Source organism: Protopterus annectens, chromosome 8.part0, assembly GCF_019279795.1.
Source record: "Protopterus annectens isolate FY-2018-M chromosome 8.part0, PAN1.0, whole genome shotgun sequence".
Taxonomy (NCBI): domain Eukaryota; kingdom Metazoa; phylum Chordata; order Ceratodontiformes; family Protopteridae; genus Protopterus; species Protopterus annectens.
Window position 1 is genome coordinate 343,788,064 of NC_056741.1, and position 22,645 is coordinate 343,810,708.

Genomic DNA, 22,645 nt, shown 5'->3' on the forward strand with positions numbered 1-22,645 from the left:
GTCCGAGGCTAGGTTAAGATCCCTGGAGCAAGTAACCTTCCTGCAGTTTGATTTATAAAGGTGTAGCGTTTCCATCAGGGCAGGTTCAGAGACTGCCCTGTAAGGCAGGCATAGCTCACCCCTTAGCAACCTGTAAGAGACAGAATACAGTGACAGGGCTTTCAGTCTTTCCACATAAGATTTGTTTTATGTACCATGTAATTTCTTGCTAAGAAACCTCTGTGGTCTATGCAGTTGTTGCAGGTATCTGGTAAGCATTGTACTCAGTTATTGGTCTGATAAGGGCCAAGTATAATGGAATTATAACTTCCTTAGATCTAGATGCATTGCCTTTACTTATAAGATATGCCACATAGAAGGATTTCCTTACTACTACCGATATGTGGTGGTGAAAGTTCAGATTTCAATAAACCTGAGTACCCAGTCTACTTCAGCAGATTTGAGGAAGGGAACAGAACAACAGCAAAGAAAATGCACATCAGCCAAAATGAGAAGATGCTCACCCTCAACCCAGCTGATGTCCAGAGGGCACTGCACAGAGTTAACCCGAGAAAAGCAGCTGGGCCTGACAACATCCTAGGGTGTGTGCTCAGGGACTGCACAGTGCAACTAACAAATGTCCCCACAGATATCGTCAGTAACTCTCTGATTCAGCAAATAGTTCCAAAATGCTTCAAGGATACAACAATCATTCCATTACCAAAGAAGTCTCCACCATCTTGCCTAAATGACTACCGCCCTGTAGCTCTCACCTCAACAGTGATGAAGTGTTTTGAAAGGGTGGTCATGGACGCCATAACATCTGGGCTGCCTGCTGATCTTGACCCTCTGCAGTTTACTTACCGAGCAAACCGCTCTACAGCAGATGCCATCTTTCTAGCACTCCATCTGTTGCTGGAACACCTTGAGAATAAAAACACCTATGCGAGGGTACTATTCAGTGACTTCAGCTCTGATTTTAACATAGTTATCCCTCTTCATCTGGTAATGAAGGTACTCCAACTAGGTGTTAACACTCCACTTTGTAACTGGATTCTTGACTTTCTCACAGACAGACCTCAGAAAGTGTACTTAGGAAATAACTCCTGAGATAGCACCACTCTTAACACTGGAGTTCCACAAGGATGTGTACTAAGTCCCTTGGTCTTAACGCTGTTAACACATGATTGTACAGCCAGGTACAATACAAATCACATCATCAAGTTTGCTGATGACACAACGGTGGTGGTCCTCATCAGTAAAGATGATGAAACAGCGTATAGAGATGAGGTGGAACAACTGATTACCTGGTGTGGAAATAACTTAGCACTAAATGTGAACATTTTCAGTACATGCTTGCACTGTCTCTGTTAAGGGTTTATATTTAAATTGAAACTGGTTCTTAACTTGAAGATGGCATTTAACAAAAGTGCTATTTAGCATTGTATTCATCATAAGTAGTTTACAGAGAAAATAAGTGAGTTTAAAGATATACTGGTAATCTACACTGGTTAGAGTTCTTGTCAAGTTCATAAGGGAAGAGTTGTTCTCCTGTTTGTAGACTTACTTTACTCAAACATTTGGCCAAAACTTACATTGTAAAACGGCTTATTACCCACTGTTCTCTCATGTGAGGGCAAATGACTTTTTTTAAATTTTTTCTGTCTGACACAATCATAAAGCATTTGCACCAGAATTTGAAAACTGTGTTCCTGTGGGGAGAAGCTGTTCATACATACATGATGGAAGCTTTTCCACTATACATCCTTTACTAATGAACTTTGTGGTACTTATTTTTTTCTGGGGGAATGGGGACTTTCCTTGCAATCATCTCTAAACTGAATGCATTTTCATAACTGACTGCTAGAAAAAATAAATATCACAAAGAAACACAATCTCTGATGTTCATTTTTTGGCATGGCATGGTCTGTAATATCTTTTTCCAAATAAAATGTCTGTCAAGAAATGGCCCTGTCATTGACAAGTACTGAAGTTTGGCCACGTCCCTTGTTGTAACAATTGGCAAATCTCTGTGTAGGCTTAATTCTAGCAGCACTGCCACATTAAATCTTTCAGCAGAAACATCTACAGGATTTTCATAACTTGTAGAGATAATTTCCATTTGTGATGTTTTCCTGCTATCTAACAAGACACCACCACTCAACCCATTAACCTTCCTACACCCTTGGCTTAATGCTACATGATTCAGCCTATGTTTTCTTCCACTCATCTATAAATTTCCAGCTTTCTGTTCTGACTCATCTGGCTCTTCAAGGGTAGTGTTTCTCTATGAAGATCATCTTCCTCAATTGGTCAGCCGTGGTGGTGCAGTGGTTAGTGTTGCTGCCTCACAGCAAGAGGTTCTCCAGTTCAATTCTCAGCTGGTGTGCTTTCTATGCAGAGTCTGCAGATCCTTTATGTGGTCGCATGGGTTTCCTACAGGTGCTCTGGTTTCCTCCCACATCCTAAAGACATGCTGTGGGTGGAGTGGACACTCTAAATTGACCATAGGTGTGAGTGTGTGCCTTCTGAGGAAGGTTGGGCACTGTGCTGGAAACTCAACATTGTAAAAAAAAACTCCACTGCCAATCATTCTGTGGACCATTGTTCCACTGTGGCAACCCCTAACCAGGAAAGGCTGGAAGAAGGAGTCATCTTCTCCAATTATTTTTTCATAGTTCATTCAGCCATTGCTGACCATTTCTTGTCTGACTCCTTAATCAGTATCCATTATCAGGTAATTCAATGCTCATTCCCAATGCAGTTCTAAAACAAAATTAAATTATTTCCCCCCAAAAGTTGCCATTCTTTTGCTACACCACAAACTTTGTGTAGGGAAACAACTGTGATCCCCAACTCATGGAAGAGGGGAGTTTGTTTGTGTTCTGACCAAAGTCTTCCTAGTCCTTAACAATACCGACCAGTTTCCCTTTGGTAAAAAGGCTGCAGCCCTAGTGGATCCAAACACTGGAGAAGGTTATGTAAAAATGTGCTGAAATCCCACATGGAAGTTCACATAGCCCAAACACAGTTTTCAGTGATATAGCTTGTATTCAAATGTTCCTGATGGAAACTTTACAAATTTTGCATGCAGCACACTACATCCCTTACTTCTTAATTTTTTAACATGTTCATACATAGTTGAAACTGACTTTGTATGCATACAGTTTTCAGCCATGATAGGTTCACTTCCCTATCATTATGGCCTGCCTACATTCCACTTGCTATAGCTCCCATCTTCCATGTACTTACCTAGATGTGTTTTAAATGATATTAGACCTGCTTATCTTTTCTCTTACAAATAAATCTTATTTCACTTGGGAGTTGTACATTGAATACCTCATTACATCACCAGGGTAGCGTTGCATGCATGTTGTCTTAAGGTGTAATTACGTGCCATTGTGATATATGTCCCTGATGATTTATAGACTCTATAGTCAAATGTTCACATATTCAACTATGAAATGATTGAACCCATTACATCGAAACTCATTAGAGTGAAACACCACAATGGACAGAAACATGGATCCTACAGACAGGAAATCCTGTTCTCTGTGCAGAACTCAATCCAAAATCACCCAAACAGGCTTTAAAATGGGCCCTTTCATCCCTGTAAACCAACTCAACAAAGGAAACATTCGCTAAAACAGGTCTGACTTTTAGAACGTCAACCAAGTGAAAGCACGAGAGAGAATCTGTCTCTCGCATTCTTTGTAAATAAGGATATTCTGATAAGTAACTGCCTTACAAGGATGACCATATTGTCAGTTTTTCTCCTTCAGTCTCCTCTGTTGCATGGAATTAAAACAAAAGCAATTTAGTATGTCTGTTTAAGTGAAAGCATCTAGTGCTACAATGTGATTTATGTGTCCCTGCTGCAACTTTTCTATTCTTTTGAATTTTTTTATGGAGTTTTGTATTGATAGCTACTCCATCCTTCAGACTTCGTCATGTAACTGAACTTAATGGAGGGAATACAACATCTCTTTTGCTTCTGTTTATAAGTCTGCAAATGTTTCCCATTAGCCCTGAAGGTTTCTTGCATACATTTTTAGTATCTGCTTTGAAATATTTGTGCAAATTGATACTTTAGCCTCCCTAATTATTTCCTCAGCTGTTTTTTGCTTCCAGTCTATATATGCTGTCATGTTTCATTTGACCATGCATCAATCTTACTTTATTATTTCAGCATGGTTTGATTTTTTTGTCTATAAATACTGTTATATTTCATTTGACCATATTGTTTATCATACCTTATTATTTCAGCATACTTTGATTTATTTCAAATCATTTGCGCTCATAGCATAAACAGCACATGTGAAGAGTGCAGAGCAGATACACAGCCAAGACAGGTATGGAAATATGGTGCATAAAGAAAACTGGTGGTGAAGTGATGAAGTCCAGGAAGTTATCAAAAGAAATAAGAAGTGATGAAAGATAGAAAAGATATTCCAGGCTAAGAAGGAATACTGGTTGTCTATCAAAGAGACTAAGGAAGCCGTTGCTGTGGCAAACAGCAAGGTGCCCAAGAAACTCTACCAACTTCTAGAAAGCGACTCATCACATGACACAAAGAAGTCTAATTATGCTGCAAGAAAGATAAAAAGAATACCCGTCAGACGCCATAAATAAGGGATGCTAGCTATGATCTGCTCACCACTACAGAAGACATCAAAGGTAGATGGAAGGAGTGCGTCAGGCAGCTTCTGAATGAAGGAAACCCCATTGAAGCTGTACTGCACCATGCACAGTCTATGATGAGAGAGGCAGAAGAACTCACCCTACAAGTATGAACAGCGCTAAGGAAAATGAAGTCAGAGAAACCAAGAAGGCTCAGATGCAATCACAACAGATATGTCCAAGATGTTGGTAAGTTAGAGGAGTAATGGCTCCTGAGGTTGCTCATTGTAATATGGAGAGATATGTGGATCTGAGATGATAGGAGAATACGCATTCTAGTGCCAGTGTACAAGAACAAAGGAGACATTAGCAAAAGTAAGCAGGAAGAGGTAGCAAACTCTTGCCACACTGCATGAAAATGCTGCAGTCATTTCTCCCCTAACTCAACCTAGTGCTTCAGATTTCTTCTCTTTAAAAAGATTTTAAATCATTCAAACCTATAGTAACATAGGCATCCAATAAAACTTGACAGTGATATGGGAATGGAATGCAAAACTGAAGGTACATTGGATGAAACAGAGTACAGACAAGATAGTGGTCATGGCAGCAAATGGAGTATGAAACAAAGCTGAAAACTGAGATAGTAATAAAAATGTAACAGATTAACACCTTCAAGTATATGGGAAGTGTGGCTGAGGAGAAGGGAAGTAAGAATGATAAGGTCAAAGCTAGAATGGGGGGAGGGTCAATGCTAAAATCAAATGTGCTGTAGCCAAATGGCACAAAGTGTTAGGGGTACTGTGCAATAGAAGAATGTCAAAGAAGATGAAAAGTAAGGTAATGCAAACAATAATGCAACAAATGCTTCTGGTTGTCACAGAAAACTGAGCAGTGAAGGCAGAGCAGCTAATAAAGCTTCAGGTGATGAAGTGCCTGAGATGGATATAGGATGCACACTGTGGTACAAACTAAGAAATGAGAACGTTAGAGTAGAAGCCAAAGTAGACTCATTTTAGGGAAACTGGAATGGATTGTGGCTGTTCTGTCACATGTGCAGGAAATAAAACCAAAAGGCATGCAAAAGATCATTTAATTGTTAAAACACATTGTCTTAAAAAAACATAAATCATATATCTTAGGCCTTGTCCTTTCTGAGAAGATTCAAGGCCTTCAAGAATTACAAGCACTTTTGGTGACTCCATGCTGGGTAATGAAAGTAAATCTCTTTTTACCTGTGCATTGCTTAAACTGATAGAGCTGTTTTCTGTTTTATCTGTTCTATATTGTTTTTTGTTTAGAGAAATCTGCCTGGCTTGGTGTTTTGTTCTATGTGGCAAATAGACACTTAAATTACCCATGATGCACATTTCACATGTTTTGTTTTCATTAGTTAATTTATTTCTTGAGTAATACTTAAATACACAGAGAATATCTGTGGCTTTGTCTTTTTTGATATTATTCAAGACCTGCAAAACCTTAAGACAGAAGTGGTGAACTTCATGACACCCATGCAGATGGACAATACAGTTACGACTACTGAATCCTACACAATTGCACTTTATAAGCACTTACACAAGTGCATGGATCGTGCTATCCCAAACAGAACCAAGATGCTATCCTCCAAAAAAAGGAAGCCAATCTGGTGGTCCCCTGCCATAAACAAACTGTACAACAGAAGGAAGAAACTGTTGCAAAAGAGAGTAAAATCCCATGAGTGGAGGAGCTCCCTGGTCAGCCCTCAGTAAGAAGCTGTGATCCCTGATAAAATCCTCCAAAGCTAGTTACGAAAACAAAATTGCCACTGATTCTAAAGACAACCACAAAGCATTCTATAGCTATGTCAAGAATCTCAATGGCAACACTCAGATCTGCTCTGAGTTACAGCACAATGGCACTAAATATACAGACCCAACTGATATTGCCAACATCCTGGCAGATAGGGTCAGTGCTAACTTTACACCCCTGACCCCATAAAGAGCCCATCTCTATAACGGAAGAATGCAAAGTTCCTGTAATCATTGCTGCACAGGTAAAAACCACACTCTCCAAAGCCAAGAACACAGCATCTATGGGACCAGACAACATCCCAGGCTGCATTCTACATGAACTACAGAATGAACTGGCACCCCACCTAAGTACCATGTTCAATCATAGCCTGACCTCAGGCTTTGTGCCTGCTGAATGGCACACAGCGACAGTTATCTCACTCCACAAGAGGGGAGCCACCACGGACCCTGGGAACTACCGCCCCATTAGCCTGATGAGCCTGGTCTGCAAGGCCATGGAACGTATCATCATGGAACTTATAAACAAAGACATTGGTAATCTCCAAACTCTGGACCCCACCCAGTTCAGGTTTATAAAAGGCAGATCATGTCTCCTAAACCTGATAGACTTCTTTGAAGCAGTCACCAACGCTGTAGATGAGGGTAAGGTGGTTCACACAGCCTATCTAGATCTTGCCAAGGCTTTTGACACCATCCCCCATTCTGGAATTATAGTTAAACTCACTAAACTAGGTATAAATCCCTATGTCACAAGATGGGTTGCCAACTGGCTCACTGACAGAACCCACACTGTGAAAGTAGCAGACTCCAAATCCAACTTCAGACCAGTGACAAGTGGAGTACCACAGGTTTCAGTCCTGGATCCTCTCCTGTTTGGTATCTACTTCTCTGAAGTACAGGCTAACACAGAAGGTCTTTGGCTAATGAAGTTTGCAGATGACTGCAAACTGGGAGCCATAATCAAAACTCCTAACAATGTGGACATCCTACTAAAGGGCTTCACTGAGACAGATGCCTGGTGTCAAAACCATGGCCTCAAGCTCAATGCCAAAAAGTGCATTGCCATTCCCTTTGGTAAAAACTCTGTACCCATGAACTACAGCATAGGTGGTAGTATACTTAACACCGAGACCTTGGGACACAGGTGGACAGTAGTCTCTCCTTTGATAACCACATTGCCACAGTAGTCAGGAAATATTTCTACATGGCATACCTCATCACAAAAGGTTTCTCATCCAGAAAAAAAGAGGTCATTGTTCCCCTCTACTCATCACTTATTAGACCCATTATAGAGTACAACGCTCCTTTTGGTATGTACCTCATAAGACATCTACAACAACTGGAAAGGCCGCAGAAGTACCTCACAAAGAGGATTACCAGCCTCAAACAGATGTCCTACGCAGACCATCTCAAAAAACTCCAGCTTTACTCCATCACATATCACCTACTCAGAGGTGATCTCTGCCTAACATACAAAGCTATGTCAAACCCAGAGCTGTTGGACATACTCCACTTAAAGAAATCCCAATCCCTCCGAGCTACACGCCGGAGGGATAGATTCCTGTCCCAGAGACTTCCCATACTCTGGAATAAACTACCTATCTATATCAAACAAAGCTCCTCATTAGCACTCTTCAAGAAAAATCTTGATGATTGGATGGGAAATAGGAAATTCACCCCGGGGTATCACTTCTGTGGCACTGTTCAACAGTGGCACATGAAATTAATTTTCTTGGGTGGCAAAAGCCAGGGTACTTTTTTGGCTGGGCTTGTATAGGCCCCAGGGCCAATAGCCTATGAACCTATGATTCATTGATGGTTATTTTTCCTACCCAGCCTCTCATTTCTTGATCTGCTTTTAAAATTTGGTGATTTTTAATCTGCCCACCCTTACTATAAATTGAATTTTATAAGCTCCTGTTTTCTATCTACAATGCTGTTTATATCTTGAATTATTTATTTTTCTTTCCTTATGCTTATTTTGAAAAAAGTGGATTGTGCCTCTTGTTGTCTGTTCTACTGATTTACTTGCTCTGAATTCATTATCTAGCTAGCTGTTGGATAATGTAGTTTATTTTTATGCACATCTGTACTCCCAGTTATTTTTATGCTCTACCAAGCTCTTTTCAGTCTTTTTACATCAGGTGGAAGAGGATTTTCCATCTAATGGCAGTGGGTGGTAGCCTGGTATGTATAGGTTGGCGAAACAAACTAGAGATTCCTGCATGTAGTTGTTTTATTGGCTGGAGGGCTTATTAATCTGCTTACCTTGTTATTATTGCCTTTATAAATTCTACACAATTGCTTGTCTCTTGGCTCACTTCTACAAAGTGAAGAATTTTATTGAATAATCACACTTTTATAAATTTTTTGAAGTACAGTGCTGGTATCTTGAATTACTTATTGCCTTTCCTTAAGTTTAAGTTTGTGGTAACATTTCACTCCAGACACTCTTTTACTGTGCTTTTACATTAGGAGAACTGGAATTATTCATCTAGTGGAGGTAGATGTTTACCTCATCTATCTGAGTTGGGAAGCACACAAAAGGTCTCTAAGTGCAGTTGTTTTATTGACCAGAGGACTTAGTAGTCAGTTTTCTGTATTTCCAGTGCTGGTATAAATTTAGCACATTTGGACATAGTTTCTCACTTTGGCAGTGCCCTGTACATGTGTAAACATTGCAAACATCTGGAAACATTGCTTATTTTCCTTATACTGTGAACATATACTGTGATATTTATTGTTTTATTTTGCACTTCTTTAAAGCTGAATTTTTAAATTTCTGTAAGGACTGCTATTCTGCACTGAAATACATTGTATCTAATGTTTCTTAGTATTAGGTATCTTTTTGTGGCTCCTTAACAGTTGCGCTGCAAACCAGTCATTTTACATTAAAAGGGTCAAAGTCTGCACTCTTGTGGCTGGAGAGGGCTGATTTCACTTATCTGAGCTGGGAAAGCTCATTGTGTTCTTACGTGACTGGCCTTAGTGCATAGTTAGTGTAAAACTTGCTTTTTTTCTGATCATATATAAGGCTAACATTTGTGTGAAGCTGCTCTTTGCAAAGCAGTGGTTACTGGTGCTCTTATTTGAATGGCAGACAGCAGGCCATCCTTTGGCAGAATAAACTATCTACCCTCCTACCTAATAATCTGGGAGTCCCCCAGGGATCAATACTGGGACCTCTTCTGTTTTCTCTTTTTATTAATGATCTCTACACTGTTACCCCAGATGCAACTTGCATTCAATATGCAAATGACTCCACTTTGATATGTTCGGCTTCCTCTCAGTCAGATCTGTGTACAAAATCCCAGTCAACTTTTAACACAGTTGAAAAATGGCTGTCTGATCATCGTTTGATCTTAAACCCTAATAAAACAAAGTTGCTACTTTTCTCCCCCACTAGCAGGTCTAACCCCCTATCCTTTTCTATATACTCTAATAATGGTACCACAATCTCTCCAGACTCCCATGGAAAACTATTAGGAGTTATTATCAACAATAACGTCAAGTTCGATATACACATCAGCAAAACTGTTAAAACCATCAAAAAAAAAAAACTTGGGTCACTTTACAAGATCAAGCCTTTCCTTACCCCACCTGCTTGTACTGCCATTGCCCGCTCCCACTGACTCTCGACCTTACTCTATGCTTCCCCTCTACTGACTAACCTAGGTAAAACAGAACTCAATAAATTATTGACCTGCTATAATCACATTGCAAGATCTGCCCTACAAGACACACCACTGTACTAACCTACGATCTCTTGGGTGGTTAGAACTATCTTGCCTAATCCAGCTCAACCAGCTGATAGTTGCATTTAAAGTGCTAAACCAACCTGAAAAAAACATCAGCACTCAAACCCATAACCTACCCCTACAGCAACCTCAGTACACTTCGATCATCAAACAAACTGCTTGTCCAAACTATCAAATAATCTATCTAATAATTCAGCCGGTGACTCTCTGTTTGCCAACTATGTTGGTAAAATTTGGAACTCCCTTCCTGCAGATATTACTATAGAACCCTCCATAAGTCAATTTAAAAATAGTCTAAAACAATACTTTAAGTCACACTGGTTTTGCCCCTGTTCTAAACCTGACTAACAGATTCACTATTATTCCAAAGTAATTACTCCAGTATTTCTCAACTATCTTGAGACTTCTAGTTCCTTAGCTTACATAAATCTGTTGATTACTAAATGCATCACTTGTTTTTCTGAAAATAATCTGTAAATAATGTTTCTGTATACTTTATATTTTTGGTTTATATATTATGCAATGTATCTTTGTTTGCACCTTGGAGCTTTTCTCTCTGGGCCTCCGCTGAAAATGGAAAAGTATCCCATCGGATTATCCCAGTCAACAAATGTAAAATAAAATAAATAAATACATAAAATAAATAAATACTGGTACCTTATACACACAGTCACCAGAAGTTGAAATTTCCCTATAAAAAACACCTCATTACTTTACCTGAGTCCTACATAACTCACGGAGTAACTAGTTTGCATGATGAGCAGCATTTATGCATTTAGTTAGGACTATTTAGGTTTACCATACCTTATTATAACACCTAGGACTATTGCTGCTCAGAGAGCATCTGGGATGGGCACTGGGCAGCACTGCTGGTTAGGTTAGCTACAGATTACACCAGTTAAGCACCCTTCCCTCATCTGGTGACAAACATCCTCCACTCCTATCCCTTGCAAGTACACATTAGAACCTGCAACCATGGATGGGCACTTTCCTGCTAACTCTACATCCAGCATGGTGGACATGGGCACCCTGAAGCAGTGTAACAATTATCTTATGTATACTGACAATCACTTAATTCTTGAACAGATAAATACAGTATGTGTGAGATGTAGTTCCACATTGTCACTGGAGGCTAGACTCACAGACACAAAAAACAACAGTTTGTCAGTGACTCACAAACATCATTTACAGCACCCACAAAGGACCACACACATAGATCCACATATGCAGAGCTGCTCACATGTAACTTAACCAAATCTCAAAGGCCTTTCAGACGATGTCCTCAGAAACTCTGCATGCACAAAAACAAGGCAATATGCATCCCAACACAAAAAGCAACATCTCATTGCTTCTAAACTACCAAGCCTACACTGTAAAATACTCCACACCCAGGCTGGGTAAGGAGAAGGTTACAATTACTTGCCTGTCAGGGACCAGGATCCGCCAGATCACCCAAGCACTCAGGTCTCTTACCCCTAAGTACCAGTATGACTCAGTCATAATCCATGTGGGCATGCATGCTCTGAGACATACATCCTTGGACTATATGAAGCGAGACATGATTGAGATCACAGAATGTGTGTCACAGGCAGGTATGAGCCTACCATTGATCAGCATTCTACTGTTTCCAAGGATGAAGCCACAATACCAGCATAAAATGATAAACTTTAATAATTGGCTTAGCTATTGGTGTCATTCCAAAGGAGTCCAATACTTGTTAGCCTGGGAGGACATGGTTGGCAGACCATGCTGCTTTGCCAGGGATGGTCTTCACCTGCTACCTCTAGGCTTTTGGATATTTGCCAAAACATTGTCCACCCCATAGTATCTTTTTTAGGCATTGCCAAACAGACAAACCTTCCAACTTAAAAGCTACTCAGGAGAAGCCAATAAGTCTAAATAAGAAACTGCACTCCTTGGAAGACAGAAGCCCTTTATGACCATATAGAAACCTGCATAGAAATGGCAGTACCAGACCAAAATAAACACTTGTCAAATCCCAGAAACAAGCCACTCTGGTGGACCCCTAGTATTAACAGATTGTACATTAAAAGAAATAAAATTCTCTTGAGAAGTAAGGAAGAATGTGCACAACAAAGCAAAAAGTTCCTCATTAGTCTAAGAAGCATATCAGGGAACTAGTCAAATCTGAAAGCAACACCCAACAATGTGTGGAATTAGTTGTAGATGGCATCACTTATTCTCAGCCAGAAGATATAGCAAATCTGCTGGCAGACAAATTCAGCTCAAATTTCACCTCTCCAACACTCCCAGTTCTCCACCAATAAATATCCTCCACCACACCATTTACTGACCCAGGAAATTACAGACCCAAAAGTTTAACCAGTCTTATATATAAGGCCATGGAAGGAATAATCATGGACCCGATAAACCATGACATAGGAAACTTCCAAACACTGGACCTGATCCAATTTGACTTTGTCAAGGGCAAGTCATGCCTACTGAATCTGGTGGATTTCTTTGAGAAAGTCACTAAGGCCACGGATGAGGATAAACCAGTCCATACCATCTAACTCGACCTAGCCAAGGCACTTGACACAATTCTCCACTCAGTTATTACAAATAAACTCACAAAACTGGGCATAAATCCTGAAATCACTAGATGGCTAGCCAGTTCACTCATGGACAGGACACATTTGGTTGACGTTTGTGAATCCAGATACACCAAGAGGCCAATTGCTAGTGGTGTGCCACAGGGCTCAGTTCTGGGACCATGCCTGTTCAGAATATACATCTCTGAAGTCAAGGCAAATATGTAAGGCCTCTGGATGACAAAGTTTGCTGATGACTGCAAGCTGGGGTAATCATTGAATCCCCAAATAATGTAGATGTCCTTCAGCAGTCTAGATCAGACATATGATTGGTGCCAGAACTGTGGCCCAAAACTAAATGTGAAAAACGGCATTATCATACCCTCTGGAAAGTAAAATACCCCTGCAAATTACAACAATAGCACACCCGTAAGAGTAGACTCAGTGATGAGGCATCTAGGTACAAAGATAAATAGTAGCCTGAACTTTGACCTCCATGTGTCCACAGTGGTGAGGAAGTGACACAACTTATAAGTAAAGGTATGTCATCCAGATCCAAAGAAATTATAGTCCTGCTGTACTCAGCCCTCATTAGACTAGTAATTGAGTATAATGTGCCATTTATCATGTACTTGACTAGGTATTTACAGCAGCTGGAGTGAACTCAGAGTTTCCTTGCAAAGAAAATACAGGGTATAAACAACATGTCCTTTGCAGATAGACTAAAAGCCCTATTCCTTTACTCTGTCTCCTAACGACTATTAAGGTCCTGACCTGCAAGGCCCAAATCCTGCCCTGATGGAGCTGCTACACATCCACAAGCCAAATAGCACGAGGGTCATCCAATCTAGCGATCTAAACTTAGTCAACAAATCAAACAAAACATGCTGGAGAGACAGATATGTGTCCCAGAGATTGTCCCTCCTTTGGAACAGACTTCCTATTCACATTAAGCAAAGCCCTTCCCTGGCCCTCTTCAAATGCAGTTTGGATCAATGGATAGGGAATTGCAAATTTACACCTGGGGTAGTGCCTGTGCCCTTTATGGACAGGGGCAATCTGTAGGATACTCAAGGCATAGGCATAAATCCATGTAATCTTCTTGCCCCTCTGGGCCATATATTGGGTAAAACCATGTTATATTGGCTAGACTTGAAAGGGCTTCTAAGGTGTTAGTCTACTAATCTCCTGTGACCCTATGAGCATTACAGTTGGCAGTCTCATGTAAAGGCTTCATCAGATTGTGAATTAAGCATGTTAGAAACAGGCATCTTATAATTGAGCAAAACAAACCCCAAAACATATGAGTCATTCATTAATGCTTCAGTTTCCCTCTGCCCAAAAAGGTTTTAAGTCATTCAAACCTAGGAGAGTATCCAATAAAACTTGCCAGCAGTGCTCCCTACTCCTACCATTGCAACAACTCATTTGTAGTGCTTGTACCATAAGTGGAACATACAGATTCTAACACCGCAAACTTACTGTCACATAATAATGTATATTTAAATAAAGCATTTGTTTCATTTTCTATTTTATAGTATTGCAATGTTCATAAATCCTTTTGTATAATAATCTAAATGATTTTCTAATATAATAAGCAGTACATTTCTCACAAATAGCCACATAAATCACATTAGCAAATTTACAAAAAATATATATGGAACTGAATTCATTTTTCCACTTGGCACACTTTTTGCAACTTTCCATATATAATTACTGTAATTACTGTCTCCAAGTGTTAAATTCCCTTTTTGTAATAGAATTCTCTTTTTACCCCATTCAGCAAGTCTTTATCAAGCTACATTTATATCCACAAATTTGGGTTGGTCCCCTTGTATTTACATAAATCCTGGAAAGCCCTTAACATTTTCCAAATATTATAAAATAATAATAATACCCACATTATCATGAGAATTTTTCAGTTTCATACCTATAACCTTTCCGTCATTCCCATTAATAATCTCTCAAGTTACAGTAACCTCAATTTATATATAAATATATATATATATGCATTATATTTACTTCCTCTTTCTTGAAATACCTCTTTATACCCTCCTCCATGAGACTTTCAGGGTAACTTCTAGTAATAATCTTCTGTTATAAAATCCTAGTCTCACCTGCAGACTTCTCAGAATCACATGTAAGTCTACTTGTTCTGATCAGCTGACCTTTAACAATTCTCTTCTTGAGCCAAATGTGATGCCAACTGTTATAATTTAAATGACTATTGCTCATTAATGCTTAGTGAAACATGAACGTATATATCCTTCCATCATAATTGGACACCAAAATGACCAAATAAGAAATGTACCTGTTAACAAAATTCATGGTATTTGTATAAACTGATCTCTGTACTGAAATGTGACATGAAAATGTTTGTCTCCTCCCATCCAGCTATTAAAAATGCCAAATTCAGAGCCATAGCTACTCCCATTGGAACACCTTTTTTTCTGGTAATAATAATTATCCTTAAAACAAACACAATTCTAACAGAAATAGGGGAAGAACAACAGCAGAAAGAAGTTAAATCTGTTGGAGGGAGGGTGAAATGGAGAAAGAAAAAAAATAAGAGGAGGGGAAGATAGTACTTTGAGACTGAATATAAACAGTATAAGAAATGAAGGGAAGAATTTAGTGGTCGTTGAATGGTGCAAGAAGAAAAAGTTTGATGTGTTATGTTTAACACAAAATGAATGAATAAATAAATAAACAAATAAATAAATAAATAAAAATAGAACCTGTATGGAGAAAAAAGATTATATGGTCAGTACAATATGAAACATGTTCTAGGTTAGGGGTACTAATACGAGAAGATGGAGTAAAACAATTGTGATAAATAGGAAGGGTAATGGTATTTGTATTGTGAAAAATGGAAATTGTGTGATAGTTGTAGTACATGTATATTTAAACATAATGGAAAGAAAAAAATATTGATATTTAAAATAAAATTGAAGCACTAAAACACTGATAATGAGCACGCCAATAGTAAGACTTATATTAGCACCCCTAACCTAGAATATAAGAAATGAAAAAAATTCAAGCAATGCAAGATGTAATGATGATAAAAAGTGATGCAAGGTTGAAACTTAATGCTAAAAAATAAATCACAATGGGGAATGCTCATTATAAAATCTTTATGAAAATAATGCAAAAAAGAGTGGGGACTGTTTTGCATAAAGTAATAAGGGAAAAGGTGTAAATATGTGATGGAAATGATAGTAATAAATCATATTTTAAGGGAGAAAAAAGACATAAGGTTTTTCACATGTGATGCAGCAAAAGCATGTGACTTGGTAAGCCATGAGGCCTATTGCATATTTTAGAGGATTTTGGGTTTGTAGAAAATGAAAGTGTTAAAGACGTATTACAAAATATCTTGGGTGAAGGTTATGGTAAATGGTTAGTTCATAGCCTGATAGTTAAATGCTAGGCTAGTTACCTTTGTAGACCATTTTAAGCATAGCCAGCTTCCATTTTGGTGTTTTTATTAATGCATCTTGTTTCGTGTTAGACTGGCCTTGCTACTCCCATGGTCAATAATTGTATGCTACTCCTAGTGACAGTAACTGGGATCATAGCATAGATAATTTGAGGGGACCTATGCATGAGATCGGCATTTAGGTGCTACTAGGAACAGTCATAGGTTAAACATTATATTATCCATTCATAGATCCTGGTTGTGCTTGAATATAGACAGGGATGAGCTTTGTTTTATGCAGAAGGGAGTCTGTTCCAGAACAGTGGTATCCTCTGCAAGATGTATCTCTTCCTGCAAACAGTTCTGTTGATTTTGTAGAAGAGGTTTAGATCCCTGGACTGAGTATTTCAGATGTGATCATTATTGGGTTGGAGGATTCTTATGTGCCAAACAAAGGTCACATCTTAGTAGTCTGTAGGATACAGAGTAAAGTGACAGAGCTTTGAGTCAGTCCATGTAGGACATATTGTTTTGGTCTTGTCTCTTGTGCCCAAAAGGGGCACTATGCTCAATAATTGTCCTAAAGGTGGTTGAGTGAAAGGGAACAATGACACCCCTAGATATAGACTGAATCCTTTTGTTTAAAAGCTGGGCAATATAGAAGGGTTTTCTTACAACTTTGTGCTATGGACCCTGCTCCACCTTAGCAATACCTGCTAATCCTAGCCCTGCTCCTAACCCTAACATGCATCTGAATTTGAAAGAAGTCCTTACCGTAACACTACCACTACACTAGACAGCTCAGACACTTACCACATGCACAAATGTATACGTCCTTCTCTCTCTCTCTCTCTCTCTATATATATATATATATATATATATATATATATATATATCTATACACACACACACACACACACACACACACACACACGCACACACACACACACACACACACACACACACATAGCACATAGAAACACACACAGATTAAATCTATCTCATAAGCTATGGCTAACCCTAAACACTCACAGTCACACACAACGCCCCCCCCCCCCACACACACACACTAGCATGCATCTCACTTACTTTTTTCAACAAAGCAAACATCCATCAAAATGTATGTTTGTTAAACCAGACATTTGAATAAACAACCCTGCCCTTCCAGCTGTCAACCAAAGCAATGGTCGACCAAACACTGCACCCATGGTAACAGTATAAGTTTGTGGGAAAAGAAGATGTGATGCATTGTATAATAAAAATAAGAATGATGAAGAAATGTTGGCTAAAACAAAAAGATGGTTGTGTAGAAAAGAATGGCAGCTAGAATGAATGATTTTAAAGTTTGCGACACTGATTATGTAAATTACTGACCATACTGCAAATGTAAATTATTATAAATATTGTAGAAATGTAAATAGAATGGAAGGGGTGTGATGTATTAAGATACATATAATAGCAATGTCTTTCAGCTTTTCCCGGTTAGGGGTCACCACAGCAGATCACTGGTCTGCTAATGATTGGGAGTGGCTTTTACAGTGCCGAGTTGCCAGCCCGATGCCCAACCTTCATGGAAGGCACACCCACATGCACACGCATCTACCTGCATATCTTTAAAGTTTACGCAGCTGCAGGGGGGACATGCAGACTCTGCACAGAAGGAACTCCAGCCGAGAATCAAACCGAAGAACCTCTTCCAGTGAGGCGACAATGCTAACTGCTGTATCACCATGGCTGCTATTAAGATACATATAATATAAATCTTTTTTTATAGCTGCCATTTACATTTCCTCTGGTGATAACATCCCCATTCTTGAAGACATTCTCTCATGATTGTCTTCCAACATCAGAAATGAAACATTCATCCTTAGCAATGTAAACATTAGCTGGGCCACCATCTCTTCACAATCTCTGAGCCAAACAATTAATCTCTTTAACTTCACCCAGCTAATAAACCACCCTACCAGACCCAATAAAGATGGCTCAACTGGCACTACACTAGATTTGATCTTAGCAACTCATCCCAACCTAACCTCAAACAGTGGATTTCTACCCAATCCCCCTTAACAACCACCTACCAGCCTATACCCTCCAGCATGCTTCTTCTGTCCAAATACAACATCAATACATTCAAACTTGTAATCTCACCAACTTCAATCCAAAGACATATTCCGACTGTCTGAAAAAAAATGAATTGGGCCCCCTTAAAGACTTTGCCTCTGGACAGTGCAACTAATTACTTCATCAAAATCTTCCTAGACTTACTAAATGGCCTAGCCCCTCTTAGAACAAAAAGAATAAAAGTCAAAACCATTCCCTGGATATCTAAGGAAACCAGAAAACTAATACAACTCAGAGACAAATGGAAGCAATACCAAAAAAAAAATAAGTTAACAAACTCTCTAATCAAATTCAAACAACTCTGCAACTCAGTGAAGAAACTAATAACTAAAGACCGTAAGATTTATTACTCCAGCCTCCAATCAGAACATAATTCTAACCCCAGAAAGTTCTGGAATTGCATTTCCTCCCTTCTAAACCCTGGTAGAAAAGACAATCCATGCCCTAACCCAAATTCCCCAGACCATCAAATTCCATCAAATTTCAACACCTTTTTTGTTGACTGCATAGCCAAACTAACCACAAACGTTCCCATCCTCTCTCCCTCTCATAGTCTCCCAACCAATGCTTTCCCCTCTAACACTCCACCTTTCAGTCTTAAACCTGTCCCAACGAGCAGCATTAAAAAAACTCCTTAAACTAAAGCCTTGTTCCTACCCTCCTGATAATCTGCTTCCATCCTTCCTTAAGATGGCTGCAGACAGCATTGCCCTCCCCATTTCCAGTCTTATCAACAGGTCCATCCAAAAAGCCTATGTCCCCTTACTCTGGAAGAAAAATTTTGTCACCCTTCTCCACAAAGGCAGCAATAACACAGACACTGCTAACTTCTGTCCTGTAACTATTCTTTCAACTCTTTCTAAAATCCTCGAAAAGTGCATTCATCACCAGCTCTTTCCATACCTAACACACAGTCATCTTCTTACCCCAACACAACCATCTTCTTACCCCAACACAACATGGTTTCAGGCTTGGCCACAGCACTATCACTGCTCTTTTGTCCTTCCTTGACACCATTAATTGCGCGCACAACTCTGGGAAAATTGTATCCACCCTTTACTTAGATCTCTCCAAAGCCTTTGACACTGTCTCACATCCTCTACTCTTAACTCAACTTTCCTCCCTTAATTTCTCTCCTTCATCCATAGCCTGATTTACAAGCTATCTCTCCAACAGACAACAAGCTGTTAAATGGAAAAATTCCACTTCATCCTTTCTCAGCAATCCCAGTGGCATCCCCCACAGCTCTATTTTTGGCCCCTTACTTTTCAATATTTTCATTAATAACTTTCATAAATCCATAGATAATGCTATACTGATCCAGTATGCTAATGATTCCACAATCAACTGTACAGCAAACTCTTCCTCTGAACTCCTTCAAAAAGCCCAAACAGCCTTCTCCAATACCGAAAATTGGATGCTAAACAGCCATTTCGCTCTCAATGCTAATAAAACAAAAATCAAAATAGTCTGTCCTTCGAGAAATTTCACCATAGATAAAAGCTGCTTTAAAATAAAAAGCCACAATAACACTAATCGAAATTGTACCTCACACAAAAGTACTCAAAGTCACCATTGATAAACATTTAAAATTCAATATACACATCCAAAGTAATATAAAAAAACATGAAAAACTAGGTCTGCTGTATAGACAAAATTGCTATCTAACCCCTTCTACCAGACGTACACTAGTCTCCTCCTACCTGCTCCCCTCTCTTATGTATGTTGCCCTTCTACTTACTCATCTCCAGCTTAGCCTAAAAAACAAACTGGAAGCCTGATATAACAAAGTCTGTAAATTTGCTACAGGCCAAATATTCCACCTATCGCTACCATTCCCTCCACTCCTAAACTGGCTTGAGCTTCCTAATTACCTGAAATTCATACAACTCACCACTGCTCACAAACTCATATTCCAACCATCCATCTGCCCCTCTCTTTCATCTATCTTAACCACTTACCTCCCCAGTCATACTCAGATCTGAAAACCAAAAACATCCTTACAATCTATAAACCCCTATGCCCTCCTGGCCAATTACTTCTGTGACGAATGGGGAGAGATGGGCGAAGGCTGCCAGCCTAGTCAAATAGAAATTGATATATAATTCTGGCATTTGTAAATACATGTAAAGTACAGGCATGCTTTCTTGAGTGGAAAAGAACACTGTGAAATGTGGAACTACAAAATATGTGACAACATTGCACTCACTCTACTGGCCCAATGGAGCATGACATGACCCTTTCATGTTAGAATTCGGCTCCAGTGCGGCTGGATGAAGGTTTCATGCCCATTGTTTTAAGGATAAAGTTTATGACCAGAATTTAGATGTGGAATGTGCTTTATTGCTCTAGTTTCTGTTAGAATATACATGTGAAATGTCTTTTATTGTAAGTTTCTGTGAAGGTGTTAGATTGCTAAATAATGCAGTTTGTGACCTGAGAACTCAGACCAGGTGTTAAGATGATGCAATATGAATACTGGGAAAACCCGAGTGTCAAAAATTATGTAATTTGGGAGGGTCTTAGAGACATGTTTGTTAGTAATGTTTAAATACTAGTTCTCACAAGAGACTGGGAGCATTTTGATCTGGATATCCAACTTATCAGCACTCTGCCTTATGCTCACATGTAAGTTTTAGCACTGTGATTTCTTGTAGGAATAGTTAAAGCTAGTAAAGATTAATAAGGTATTTTTCTTTGAAATCAGACCCATCCTACTGTATTATTTTAAGTTTCTGTGTGATCTCTGAACTCTTAGATATTTCTGTGGTGTAGTAGTTTTGTCTTGTGTTTTAATTATTTATTATTAAATATTTTTAAAACCTTCTACCTGTGGCTGGTTTGTGTAGAGATAAGCTCTAGAGTACATTGCATATTTATAGAGGTTATTGTAAAAGGCCACTGTAAAGTAAGCCTTGACTGTTAGTCATACTACCATTGGATTATAATGTTGCACAGTAATAATTGGACACCCTTTTAAAGGCTTTTTAGTAGCTAATATTATTAGTTGAGTGGTGGCAGTAATTACTACCATATAGTCTGGGTAAAGGGACACAGATGAAGAATATGTGTCAGCCTTTCACAGGAGTGTCTGTGAAGTTGCATAAATACTTATCTCAAAGTGTGTGTGTGCTGTGTCAGCTTCTTGGGCAGGGACACAAAGCACTGGTTAGGCAGAGAGGGTACTGGAGGTTTTAGCTTGCCCAGCTAGGCTGAGACCTGAACCCTATAGCTGTGCCAGTGGGGAGTCTTATTGGGGACCTGGTGAGTAAGGGATCAACCAGCCCCAGATTGACTGTGATCTCTGTGTGCACTTAAGGGAAATTGTACTTTACTGTGTGTATTGGTTATCCTTTCCTCTCTTCTATGAGATGACCTCCCTGGTGTTAGTGGTGAGGATTGAGGCTCCTTGATTGCTGGGCCAGGGCACGGTCATCACAACCTCTATCACACTTCTTAGCTAAACTATGGAATTCTCTCTCTTTCCCCTCCACTGTACTCACAACTACTCTAATTTCAAATCTCTCCTCCATTCTTACCTTACCTCAAACTGGGAATGTTCCTGCTCCCTTCCCCCTAAATTGCACTGTTGTCTCTTTCAAACCTCTCTTCAATCTCATCTACTATCACCTCTGATCACTAATATTATTGCTAGAACAAACATTAAACTTGCATAAATGGGCTCATACCCAGATGGACTATCCCAGTCAACAAATGTAAAATAAATAAAATAAATAAATAAATAATTGAACACTTTATGACTTCTGCTTTTAATTATATTCTCTGCATTACTTTTTACTTTATCTATATTTTAACATTTGTGTTTTTAAATGTATACTCCCTGATTCTGAATTTTTGTATTTGTATTTTAAATTGTATATTTATGCTTTTGTATAGTGTATATTCAATACTGTACTTATGTTATATTCTGTTAACTGCTTTTCTCCCTGGGCCTCCACTGAAAATGGGCTCTGCTTGGCCCAGTGAACTTCCCCAGTCATCAAACTGGAAATACATCAATAAATAAATACATACATACATACATACATACATAAATAAATAAATAAATAAATAAATAAATAAATAAATACATAAATAAAAATAAAGCAACCCCTACTTTTTCTTAGCACTGGATGGTGTCAGAGGACCATCACTAGTGCTTGGAGAATTTAAAATAGAGGAAGAAAAGATAATATGAGTAGAGTGTTGCAGAACACTGAAATATCACAAACAGACTCTGTAGGAGAAGGGATTATTGTTAGAGGGTTTAAGGAAGGAGGTCTGGAAGCTCCTGTGCTGCCAATGGTGATAGAACAATATGAGTCAGATGCTGATGAGGATGTAAACTGGAGTACTATGGTTGATATCATGAGGTGATGTTAGATGTATAAGGAAAAGGAGCTGGATATG